The sequence below is a fragment of the Rhipicephalus microplus genome, chromosome 8 (genome assembly GCF_043290135.1).
Source record: "Rhipicephalus microplus isolate Deutch F79 chromosome 8, USDA_Rmic, whole genome shotgun sequence".
NCBI classification, from domain to species: Eukaryota; Metazoa; Arthropoda; class Arachnida; order Ixodida; family Ixodidae; genus Rhipicephalus; species Rhipicephalus microplus.
The window spans coordinates 88,567,967-88,580,738 of NC_134707.1; the positions used below are offsets into that span (position 1 = coordinate 88,567,967).

Consider the following 12,772-nt stretch of genomic DNA (forward strand, 5'->3'; position numbering starts at 1 on the left):
TGAGATTTGTGCTGCAAAATATTTTTTCACATATTGTATAAAAATTTGATAAAAACTAATACAACACATTAAGCTTAAAATAACTCTTTGAAAGAACATAAAAACGGCTTCAAAAACAATATTTCTTCTTCGTTTGAAAGACATATTTTTTGTTCATGTTTGAATTACTTGTCTTGATATAAGCAAATTAATTCTTTTCAAACAAACCTTAGCCACTCTTAACAGACACAAATCTTGAGGGTTGTGTTTATTTTTTTTTCTATTGCAAGAATAAAAATGCATCATCCCCGCCTTGTTTGAGCCATATGCGTCTGCAACGAAACCGAAACTGCAAAAATTCACGCAGCGGTCAAAACTGCTGTCGCCATCTGTCGGGTCAATCTGGCGGCCTCGCTAGATCGTGTGGGGCAGCACAAAGTTACTGCTCGGGCGTCAGGTGTTTACACGATTGGCGTGCTGTACTTTTTGTCAATCTCGTGGTTCTGCCTCTGGATCGGAATACCTCCGGCGATGGACACCGCCAGGTAAGTCACTCTTACGAACTCCCAACGCACTGCGGACCTCGCTGGAATGCCAGGAACACCGCGAAAGCGTACTTCGAGGGGGCACCTTTCGAAAAAACTGCGGATCGGATCACTCACTGTGTGGGATGAGCTCGGTTCGCAAGGCGCCTGTGTTTGGTAGCGAGGGCTCTCCCTCCGGGCTATCGTGTGCTCGCAGTTTTGTGCGGCCGTGTATTTATTTGTAAGCCTAACCTCGGTCTTCTCGGAACATCGGAGACCAATCAGTGCGCGTGGTAGTGGTAGTTAGGGACGAGGAAAAATAGCCGTTACGTAAGCGAACGTCCACGCCCTTCAAAGGAGGCAGTCGTGGACTCTCCGAAGTGACGGAGAGACGTCGCGGACGACTTGACGCATGGTTTGATGACCTCACGACGCCTCAGTCCCGGGTCTTCCTCCGTTTCGGAAACCCTTGTTCGTGCCGTACAAACCTGCATTTTGTTGTTTTTCTACGAGCTTGCCGCTGGAAAGCTTTTCGAACGACTCCGTGGCGTCTTTTTTTTTCGTACAGGCCGGGAGAGCTCTGAAATCGCGTTGGCCTGTTGTAGTGGTAGTGCTCGCGTAGGGGTTTCCTTCGGCTGTCGAGGAAATTGAAACCCAGTCTCCGGGGTGATCGGTTCCGAGACACAATGCAGCTGTGGGTTCGAGCGACGGAATTGCCAACGTGCTGGCATCGAGGGGGCGATTCCCCAGGAAACGAGCATGTCGGCACATCGTTCCGAAGGGGGGGGGGGGGTTGCTAGGAAGAGGTCGGTCGCCTTCTCTATTTTGCTTTTTTTGCCGTCGACCCCACGTACTAGGTACTGAGGCGCGACGCTTGGATGAGTACCATTAGGACCTGGCAGCGCTATTTGTTTAGTGCTTCTAGTATCTTTACTTTTTCTTTAGCCGTCTACCAGCTCTGGGAAAGGAAGTCCCTGCTTGAAGAGTGTCATTTTGTGTCTTGTCGGCTGTCTCTTCTTGCCGGCGGTCGACCATTGATCCGTGATTAGTTTCCTGTCATCGCAGGCTCGTTTAGCGCCGAGTTTTTTTTTTTGGTTCTCAGGGACGAAATGTCTGTCCTGTGAACGACCCCCACGACTTTAGACGAGAGGCATTTCCCCCCGTAAAACCACCCACGCGAAACACTCGCGTAGCATGAGAACTACGCGAAAACAACCGAACAAACAAAGTAATGAGTGCTTGTCGAAACATCGTCTTTTTTTTCTTTCTGAGCAGGTACGCATCTCATGAGACCCACAGGTACGCGATCACAATAGTACAATCAATTTCACGCCTGTGCGTTTGTCTTTGACTAAGCGCAAATTATGCGCGTTGTTTTCTTTTTTTCCCCTGGGTGTAGGGACACCTCTAGCTCGCATTGCGTGCTTATTCCAGTGACGCAATGCTCGCAGGTTTCGGTGCAATAAGGAGCCGCTGTGGCCATGAATTAGCGGTTTCACACTGCGCGCACACTTTTCGTGTGACTGTGAAGGCGCAGCGCGGACTGCGAAATAGCCGGGACGGTTGCGGCGACGCGCGGCAACAAGCGTTCCGTATTCAAGCGCGCATTGCAACACATTTTACGTGCGCGTGTTTTTCTAGTCACGTGTGTCACGCGCATCGCAGTAAATGTGCGCGCGTGATGTTGACTCGAGCGTGTCGCTGCTGGAAAAGGTCATTTCTTCAATCCGACGCATGGGAACGGGCAGACGATGTTTCTACGTCGCACAAACACGAGAAAGAAAAAGAGCACTAGCTACTACGCTTCGCACGAAACCCATCTCATTCGTCTGCCTCGGATCCTCATCGGTCTCTCTCTTGCTGTCGTAAAGCCAAAGTAAGCTATTATGTGCGCCGTTCCCCATTCATTTCCAGGTAACGACCGTTATACTTGTGGGAGCCGTCCCGTCTCATAGAGGGTGCTGGCCATCGCCCGTTGGTCTAGTTTCGCGTTGTTGAAACTTTGATGTGGCCGGCTTTTACCAAAGCCAGGGCGCACGACGGCGTGATATCTATTATTTATTTTCGGATGCCTCTGTTCTCTTAGTTGTTTTCTTGTTATTGCGTGGCTTCTTGTGTAGCAACATGAAAGAAGGAAATACTAGATTTTTTCCTTCCTGCATGAGTGACAATGTCTAGAACTAGTATGGCTTGCACATGATTTAATGTGGGTAACCAGGTGAAACGCAGTGTGATATAGAGGTTGCATGAACATGGAGTAGGTGCTTCAGACAGACTGGCCCACGTTTTGATAAGTCGACCTATCTTTGTCAAAACCTCAACATGCAGAGAGACAGGAGACGACGCGGTGCGATGTTTGTTTTTATGTGCACGATGTTCTTTTTAGCTAGTAGTTCATCCCCCTCCCCCCTTAATTTGAGATGACGAGTCAAAGGATTATATTCTTTTTGTACATAGCCGTGAATATGCTGATATCTGTACCGATAGCCACGGAAGGCTATAGTTTCTGGTTTACTACTGAAAGTAAAACGAACATGTGCGGAATCGAACATCACAGTTGTCTGGCACATGTCAATATCAATAACAAAGCTGGGTCTTTCTGAAATAGACTAAATTAATCAATGCAACTAAGGCAAAGACGCTGGCTTTGAAAAAAAAAATACTTGCTACGTAACTTGAAATTACATGCCCACTCAATCTCGATAGGAGTAAAATCCTCCCTTTCTTTGTGCCCCTGAATTTAATTGCTCGTTCACTGTATGCATTATAGTACACATTCGTAAGTTGAAGTTTAGTAAAAATAAGACTTCTATCAGGGGATTCTTGCGGCTCCGCGTCTCTGCAAGTCAAACGATGCGACTGTATTTTTCAGGGTCACAACTGGTTGACTCGATTGCACTTGATGACTCAATGATAGGTTGAATTAATCGGAAAACGAGACGACCGCTCGGAACCAAATGCATGCTTGTTTAGCCGGCTCGTTAGTGGTTTTTGTCTGCGCCCAGACCCGAAGCAAGATTGAAAATGAAGGACCACCCAAAACGAGCCCTCGGGTGAAAACAGTGCTCTATGCTCGCCGCCTGGGCTACGGTGGGGGGCGCTGGCTAACAGTCGCAGGGATGGAATGAAGGAACGGGATTTCGAGAGATTATGTATGTTGTATCAAAAATATTTCCTTCGTTCATGGCGAGGGTCTCGCTCCGGCATACTTGATGTTTTCCGATGATATGCGAGGGCTTATTGGTCGGCTGTCCGCTCGTTAAAAGGTCACGTGCTGCTTGACGTCAGCTGGTGAATAAAAGTCACAGCTTTGCCGCAAAGGCGGAGCAATGAATGCTATAGCAACAAATTAGAATGTCACGCGAAGAATGGCAAGCATATCGAAACGTGCCCCGCGTTGCTCATGCACTAATGACGCACGAAACGTACTTACAGGTACAGACGAATGCGAACAAGTGTCTCATTTGTTGCTTCGCTGTGTCTGAAAAGCGCCCCCTTTTCGCAAACGGTGAAAGCCCAAGGAGTGCAATTCTCCCCACTGCAAATTAGCACTCGCGAGCGTCTACCTCCTCCCCACGCCCCCTCTGCGGGGCAAAGTACGCGTGGGACAACTCATGAGCGCGCGTCGCCGTGACGATCTGGCGACGTGCGCTCATTGCGCCATCTCGCTGTTAATGCTGAAACACGAAAGCTCCCTGAGATCGGCATCGCCAGCGGTAAGTGGTATAGATATAAATAGCTTGCCGTTTCGACGTTCAAGGAGGTGTTCCTTCGTGGCTCAGTGGCTAACGCCACGCACTCGCAAGCAAGAGTATGGAAGTTCGATTTCGCGCGCCGGAGTCTTTTTCTGGTGTATTATTCTTTCTTGCGTTTTCATATATTTAGTTCACATATACGGTGAATGACGGTGGTTGCCGGCGGCAAAATTCAGCAGAGAGGGTACATATAATTGCTATCGCAATAAAACGAGTGTTCCACACTCGCCGTCATGGCCACGAGCGGCGTTGACAAGCACTGCCTGGTTTGAAGGCACATAGATACCCGATAAAGTGAGAAGTGGAAGTCGTAGCTCCATCGGTCAGAACATCGGACGCCTGAACCGAAGGTCGCAGGTTCGCTCCCTGTCGGCGGCAAGTTATCTTTTCGTCCACTTTTCTTTCTTCTTATCTTATGAATGTGGAACAGATTGTGCGCCAGAGATTGGTTTAATCCTCTGAGCGAAAATTGGTATCGAACACTCCGCAAGCGTGTGCCGCAGTTGCGGAATTAAAACTGCAGTTAGTTTGGCTGCGCATGGCTTAATTTCTCAACGTGCGAATCTATTGGTGTATGCGAGTTGCTAGTGTGTTGTCGGAACTAGGACGCCGTCAGGCATGTAATTGAACCCGGAAACATACTCTACTAGCTGGTAACGTACACTTCTGCCGCGGGAGAGCTCCCCTCCCTGTGCTTTCCACTTTTGCTTCTTACGCTTCTTATGCTTTTTATTAATTTCGTTACTTTACTCTACGGTGTCAATGCACTTCACACGAAATTCTGCAGCTGTATTTACTCCATTAAATAAAGTCCAGGAGGGACCTACGATTCGGACCGTACATCCATCGCTGCAAGTCAGGCGGCCCGGTGTGCCAATGTCCCGCAGGCAGGTTGCGTCGACGAGGCCCTTGTAGTTCAGGTAGTTTAAACAGAATGTACACCTTTGAAATATCTGGTATATATAATGTCATTTTTGAAGGGCATTTAGCTCCAGGTTTCAAAAAAATGGCAGCATATCCATGGAGTGAATGATGGAGAGTGGGGCGAAGCATTCGTCCGTCTGTGTGACCGTCCATGCGTCTGTTCGTGTGTTCGTCCCTGCGTTCGTTCATGCATCCGCCCCTGCGTCCGTTCATGCGTCCGTTCATGCGTCCATCCATGCATCTGTCTGTGTGTCCGTTCGTCCATCTATTGAACACTCCAAATCCCACCATCTCGCATCTTTTTATTATATATTCGCCATATAGAAGCACCGCCATTCAGTGGACATTCCAAGGACTAAACGAGAGGTGGCACACGCACACTTTCTTACGGCTTGCGCTTCTGGTCTACTTCCCCCCTTTAAGCACCTCGAGTTCATGGTAAATACTAGTTCACTGTATTCATGGCACTGCGACCCAATGCTCGCTAAACCTTTCTAAAACCAAGGAGGTTACGCCCAGCGAGTATAACGTAGCAACCTTTTCCTGTCAAATAGTGCTGAATGTACATGTCAGTGGCTGCTAATGTGAAATGAGAGACAGGAGGATGCAGCTTTCAATTTCTTACGGCTTGCGCTTCGTATCTGCTTCCCCCCGTTAACCACCTCGAATTCAATCATGGTATATACTAGTTCACTGTATTCACGGCACTTCGGCTCAACGCTCGCTAAACCGTTCTAAAACTAAGGAGGTTACACCCAGCGAGTATAGCGTAGCAACCCTTTCTTGTCAGATAGTGCTCAATGTACACGCCAATGGCTGCTAATGGGGATCGCAGCGTGCGCGTTGACTAAAAGCCGAATGCTCCTGTCTCTCATTCCCCATTAGCAGCCATTGACATGTACATTGAGCACTATTTTTTATTGTTAAACAACGCATAGAAGAAATCTCTCACCGGCACCACCTTGGAGGTCAAATGTTATATCTATTTCGGGTATGTGCCACTGGTGGTTACGTACTACGAAGGACGCTCAAGCCACGCCATAAGGAGCTTTTCTAAAATAAGGAGCTTCGCCCCTAAAAAAAAAAAGCAAACATATTGGTTTTGATTTCCGCAATGACTTGAAATCCTAGCTCCCATTCTGAAATGTATATTTTTTGTTCCTTGGTGGTAGTTCAAATCGAAAGTGACCGCGTGCATAAGGTGCCTCGCGAAGAAGAATGCTTCTCTGTAGCTTATACCTGAACAAATCGCTTAATTGCTATAGGTGAGAAATGAATGTGAGTAATCTTTACAGGAGGGCCCAGGCTTGGTACCGTGCGAAGCCGCGGGCCACTATCGAAACAACAACAATAATAATATTTGGGCCCATACGTCCAGAAATCATGCTATGCATAATGAGGGACGTCTTATAGTGGAGGGCTACGCAAATTTCGACCTTCTGGTGTTACTTTACTGGCCTCCATCGAACCGCGACCGCCGCAATTCGATGGGATCGAACCCGCGACCTTTGCGGGCCTCGTGTTTGAGACCCCCGGATCGTGTGGATGTTCATTTGTCGCCAAAAATAATCGTGTTGCCAAGATGTATCACGAGTCGGCAGAACGCCTTGCGTCTTGGTGGCCATTAACCCCGACGACGTCGCGGTTCGTATACACGCCTGTTTATAGCGCTCACACCTTCGACGGAAGCATTGTGCTGTCCGGTCCGGCGCGCCACTTGCGCTGGGCGGTATCACTTTATGTACAGTGCGAACAGGTTGCGATAGGAAGACGACGCGGCCTCGGTGCACATCCCGTTTTTCGATTCCGGAAAGCACTCTTTGATAGCTTGCTCGGTATACCGTCAAACGTTCGGCGAAAACGTCTATCGGCAGCTCTTTTGTTTTCCCGAAACTCGAGAAAAGGGTGTGTGTGTGTCATAATGTCGAAGGATCGTCGGGGCTAAAGCCGTTTCTTCCAGAATCGAACGTCATATACTTTTGTAGATCTCCCGAAGTTGGGTTCTTTGCAAGTAATTAGGTAGTTAATGAAGTAATTGATAATTGTTTTACAGTGCCCAGGAACAACCGTAAGGCCTAATTACTGCCCATGCAAGTAAATTATTAAGAAAGGGTAAAGTGATAACAGTTTATCAATGAATCAATTATCAAATAATCATAGGGCATGTTGGTACGTAATTAACTGATACTGCTGCAAAAGAAACACATGGGTGGAACATAAAAAAAGGGAGAGGAGCTGGCTTCGTGGTTCCGTCTTGTGTTCCTTGCGCTGAAGTATCAATCTATCGATGAATCAACAAATCAATTATTGCTCCCAGGACCACGCGTAAGGTCTTGACGTTGGTACGTGCAAAAGAATAAAAATACAAATAAAAAACTAAAAAATAACCTTTATGCGATAAATATGAAGGCAATCTACTGAAGAAAATGTGAAGAATCAACAGGGAAATGTGACAACAAAAAACAGTCACGACAATAGAACCAATCTATGAAGGATTGAAATGTGACGATTTCTGGCTAAACAAAAGACGCGCTAACTCAATTTAAGGGACCGGTTTCTTTGTTAGACACAGTATTAATGAGAACTAAACAAAGATACCAAGGAAAGTATAGGGCGGAAGTGAATGTATATTGTAAATTTGAATAAAATAAGGTGGGCGGAAAGATAACATGCCGTGGGCAGGGACCGAACACCTGCGACCTTCGAATAACGCGTTTGATGCTCTATGAACTGAGCTACCACGGTGGCTACCCCCCCCCCCCCCCTTCCTGTTATATAGGGATAACTGGCGAAACAAGAGTGTCCCACACTCGCCATTATGGCAACAGGAGGCGCTGACTGACTCTTCCAGGCTAGGTTGCGTGAGCCACCGCCCGTTCTAAAGGGCACAGCCAAATATGCATCCATCCATTCTTCCAGGTTTAAATGCACACATATATTCTATACAAAGTGGACATTCTAAGTAATGTTGGAGTGGACGGGGGAATAGCCGCCGTGGTAGCTCAGTTGGTGGAGCACCAGGCGCGTTATTCGGAGGTCGCAGGATCTGTCCTTGTCCACGGCAAATTGGATGAAAAGATAGATTTTCATTCAATTTTTACTTCACATTTACATTACAATTACTTGCAAGAATATCCCCTACACTTTCCTTGACATTTTGTCCGTCAGTTTCTTTCCGCGGGCGATCAGTGAGTGGAACAGGCTGCCGAATTTCACTGTCTTATCGGAATGTTTACCTTCTTTCTTGAAGGGCCTAAAGGATGTCGTGTATAAAGATGTATAGTTTATATTTTGCTTATTCCATGTCCTCAAGAGCAGAGTGCTTTGGCTATTTCTTGTCATTCATTGTTATGTATAATAGAAGTTGTACATGGAGTACCTATATTTTTGTATGTATATTGGTTTTTTTCCACCCCTGTTATAGTCCAAATGGGGCTGACAGTATAATAAAATGAAATGAAAATGAAAACAATTTCTGGCTGAGTAACGTGCCATCTTTTGTTTCCACCGCCCTCGGTTCGTGTGATGGCGTATCGTCGGCTGAAACGATGGTCGTCAAGGCCGGACCTACATTTAGCTATAGTGAACTGGACTTTTAGCCGCCAGTTTCGATACTACGAGAGGGTGACCTCGATGCCCACACCGTTGCTGTACTGAAAGTCTCGGTGTGTCTTATTCCGATCCATGAAGACTATGAATCGCCAGACCCGCTGGTGGCTCTAGTGATATGAGCGGTTAAGTCCCCGATCGAAACGTTACCTAACTGCGTCTCTCACTAGTGAATATAATAAAACAAAAAGTGCCGTTTTTTTTATTCATTAGGGATTTGCCGCGCACGCGATGATTCATCTTGACTCACGGCCGTCGCGTGTAGAGGTATACGGAATCGATAACGAATCCAGGTGAAATGCAGTTCCGTTCGATATTTGTGTGTTCCGTCTGAAGTCGGCGTCTCGCGTGAAACTAACGTTAAAGCGTCCACGGCCTCCGCTTTGCGGACGTATAGGCGGACGCGTCAAACGGACTGTTAAGCCAACTTCAATAAGCGTGCGCTGTTTTCGCTGTTATAATGAAAACAGCTCATAGAAAACAAATTCCACCGGACTTACGTCACCGAAATGCGGTGGCGCTGTCTTGGTATGCAAAAGACGCTCTGCCTACCGCAGTTTCTGCTGGGTTTTCAATGGTGCATGTGGTGTTCTCAGTCAAGCAAAAAAAAAAAAAAAAAAAAACTGTATGCCGACGCGTTGCGTCGTGGTTGGATGTGAGTCGCGTCTCACAATTTGGTTTTGTTTATTGGCGCACATCGCAGCCCTCAGTGCATATGGCGGAAGTTACGTGCGGACGTCGATATAATTTTACCCGTAATGTCGACATCGGCCTACCTGTATTTACAAATATGGAATAGGTCTACAAGAAAAAAGAATGGCCGCTTATGTGCGTGCTTCGTTGCAAATGTCGAATGAAGGTATAGTCTTCTTCCGGCCTTCTTTCGTGCGTAGCCAGTCCTGCCAGTAGGTCGAACTGCATTGCTGTTGGGTGATGCTAATGGTCATTCTTTGTAAACTTTCAACATGAAATTGAAATGACAATTCCTTTTGTATGGGACAGAACCATGTTCGTTGCCGCCGATGTGATGAACGATATTGAAATTTGCGAGTGGTGGACAGTCCCTTTGAACTTTGGCCGGATGGCTGAATCGTGACAGAGAGATAGACAGACCTAAATTTCTGCGTTCGAGTATCTTAACTTTCGAAATATCTCCTCCACCCACAGGTCCGTTCCTGTCCCTTTTTACAAACAATCTGCATGAAGGCTCCATCCAGCATCGCCCACTCATTTTTGTTACGTCGAGCAGTTCACATTCCCATGTAGATACACGCTTGCGTTGCTGGTTTGTTTCGAAAAAAAAAAAAAAGAAAACGAATGTCCAGGTGAATTTCGTCACGCATGGATGCTCTCTGCCAAACGTTATGTTTTAGGTAGTAACGACGAACCTTTAACTCTTAGTGTGCGTAGTGTATACTGTAGCCGAGATAAAGTACTTACACTTTGAGAGAAAGTGAGATAATGAAATGAGGAAATAAAGTGAGGCAGTGGAGGTCGACCAGATTCTTTAGCATCTATAGTTTGCTACCCTACACTACGGGTAAGGAAAAGCGAAATAATTATGCAAAGGTAAGCGGAGAGATAAGTAGACGCGCGGAAAAGAAATAAACCAAAGGAAGATGTAGACATAGGTAGGCAAACATTCACTCAGTCTCATTCACCTAGTATATTTTGCGCTTTGGGCCCATTAGGAGTCGCACTCACCAACATTTTCCTGCGCCGGACTCACACTCACGAAAATTTTCTTCTACCGCGGACTCACTCGGTCTCCGAGTCACCAAAATATTATTCACCCGGACTGACTCACACGGCTCGATACGAGTCCGATTGAGTCGCTCATCAGTCCGTTAGCCTACCATTAGTGTTTGACCATGGTGTCGATGCTCAACACTAATATATCGCATAATCGGTGTTCTTTTTGGCACCTTTTGTTATAGTACCTTGGAATACGCGTTATAAGTGGTCTACGACTTAGGGCATTTTTTTTTTGCAAGAGAAGAGAACAAAGAGATATTTATCAAAAACGTCTCTGGAAGAGTATAGGTGTGGGGAAAAAAAGTCAACACGTCCCCCCCCCCCCCCCCCCCCCACTTCGAATTGATTACTGCTACCCTACTGCACTGTTCACTTGCGCGGTGGTTGTGGTTGGCGCACGCATACCTTGTAAGCCGTATGTGGCACAGTAATTAAATATAAGGCCAGTTGGTCGAAGTTAACACCTCGAATGTGTCCCCTACGGTTCACAAGTCTGTTGTAGGCCCGTGTGCTCAGATTTGGGTGCACGTTAAAAAACCCCAGGTGGTCGAAATTCCCGGAGCCCTCCACTGCGGCGTCTCTCATAATCATATCGTAGTTTTGGGACGTCAAACCCCACAAATCAATCAAATCAACGGTTCACAAGTCAGAACAGCCAGCTGTTTATCCATAATTTTGATTTGGGGCGGCGCTTTTAACCCAAATGATGAGGGCTGGTGGTGTCTCCATGCGGGAAATGGGGTGGATTAGTGTGGAATAACTCCGGAGTATCCTCCTGGGTGTGGGGGATGTTGATGGTGTGTTAGTAAAATATTCAAAGCAAAAAATCACCGATTACGGCACTGTCTAATGCGAATTAGGAGCGCAGCTATATAGGTGTTATGATTTTGCGAATAGTTGAGACAATTTGAGAGAGACATTTATATACTTAAGTACCTTTGCATACTACTATTTCCTTTCCACAACTCGCTCGCTAGAGAACACGCGTCTGTCAAGTCATTTACTGTAATAAAAGAGGCATTGTGGTCGTAGAGGTGAGTTTGAGATATGTTCGACTTGCTGCACGAATGCCTGTTTCTGAAAGGCGAGGCCTGTGCAAGCGTTTTGCGAGGTCGTCACTCAGCGGTATAAGTTACGGTGGAGAGCAACCGGATGTTCTCGCGCATAAGTGGTACACGAAGGTCTTGCTGGTCTTTCCCCCCTCTCCCACCCAGCTAACATTGTTGTGGGGCGATTCGCGGTTATAATAATGCGAGGCGCAGGAAGCGTACGACGTCTTTGGTAAGCGCAGTGGGCGAGAAGTACGCAGTCACTACCACCAATCCGTTATTCAACATTGCGGCACACAGTTTACAAACTTTATCCGAGGTACCAAATGTTTCGAAGGGTATACTGCAGACATACCCGTATATGCAAAGAGACAGCCACTCCCGCCGAACTGGTGTGGTCTCTGTGAGCGCACTCCCGTTCTGGTAGTCTACGACTTCGACGGGTTGTTTGGCATCCATCCAGACGGAAAAGTACAGGGGCATGCCGAAGAATAGAATCGTGATGTACTACGTCCTTGGCATGTGCGGCAATGGAGAGAGAACATTGAGTGCAGAAAAACGATAAGAAATGTGGCTGCTCAATCATGGCGTAGCGCTTGAATCAGTGACGGTTTCGAATTACTGCAGCCGACGAAACTCATCGGCTAGCGTTCTGTTCGGATTGCGTCTACACTGTTGGGATAGAGAACGTTGATGTATGTAGTGCGACTCAGTGCTACTTTGAGCCTTCAAACAATTTGACACGTGCGCACTTTGGGAGATTGGTACACATGTATTTTTTGCTTGCCCGATTCATGTGACACACATAATTCGTTTGCGTTTGACTCTCGCACCTGCTGTACACGGCTTACCCAATTTCTGTGGGACGCACTCATTCGCGTGGTTACGCCACCTGACCGCGGCGACGTTGCTTAACGCAGGAACGGGCGCCTAACAGCTGTACTCAAATATAACAGGTACATTCTAGAATGGAGCGTTTGTCTGACTACCGTTGTCGGAATCTTTGGAAAACTTGGTCGAGAAAGTCAAGCTCAGTCATTGGAACTTCAAGTTCAGACATTGAACCAGGACGACGCTGTGCGGCCGGAATATTCTGTGCGAGATGTTTGATGGAGGTGTTTGGGATGTCCCACGGACATCTGTACGCCTTGGGGGGAGGGTCTTGTTCTCAGTAGAT

General features: G+C 47.0%; 1 protein-coding gene across 5 annotated transcripts in view; it reads left to right on the forward strand.

The window, feature by feature from the left end:
- The first annotated feature begins 370 nt into the window (after positions 1–370).
- Mical (Molecule interacting with CasL) overlaps positions 371–12,772 on the forward strand; it is a 123,260-nt gene continuing 110,858 nt past the window's right edge. For 3 of the 5 annotated variants that reach the window (XM_075872282.1, XM_075872285.1, XM_075872286.1), the window contains exon 1: positions 371–524. The gene's annotated coding sequence lies outside the window, so the exon portion shown is untranslated. Of the gene's footprint in view, positions 525–1,924; positions 2,418–12,772 lie in introns of those variants that run through there. The other 2 variants (XM_075872284.1, XM_075872283.1) reach the window with 2 other exon arrangements.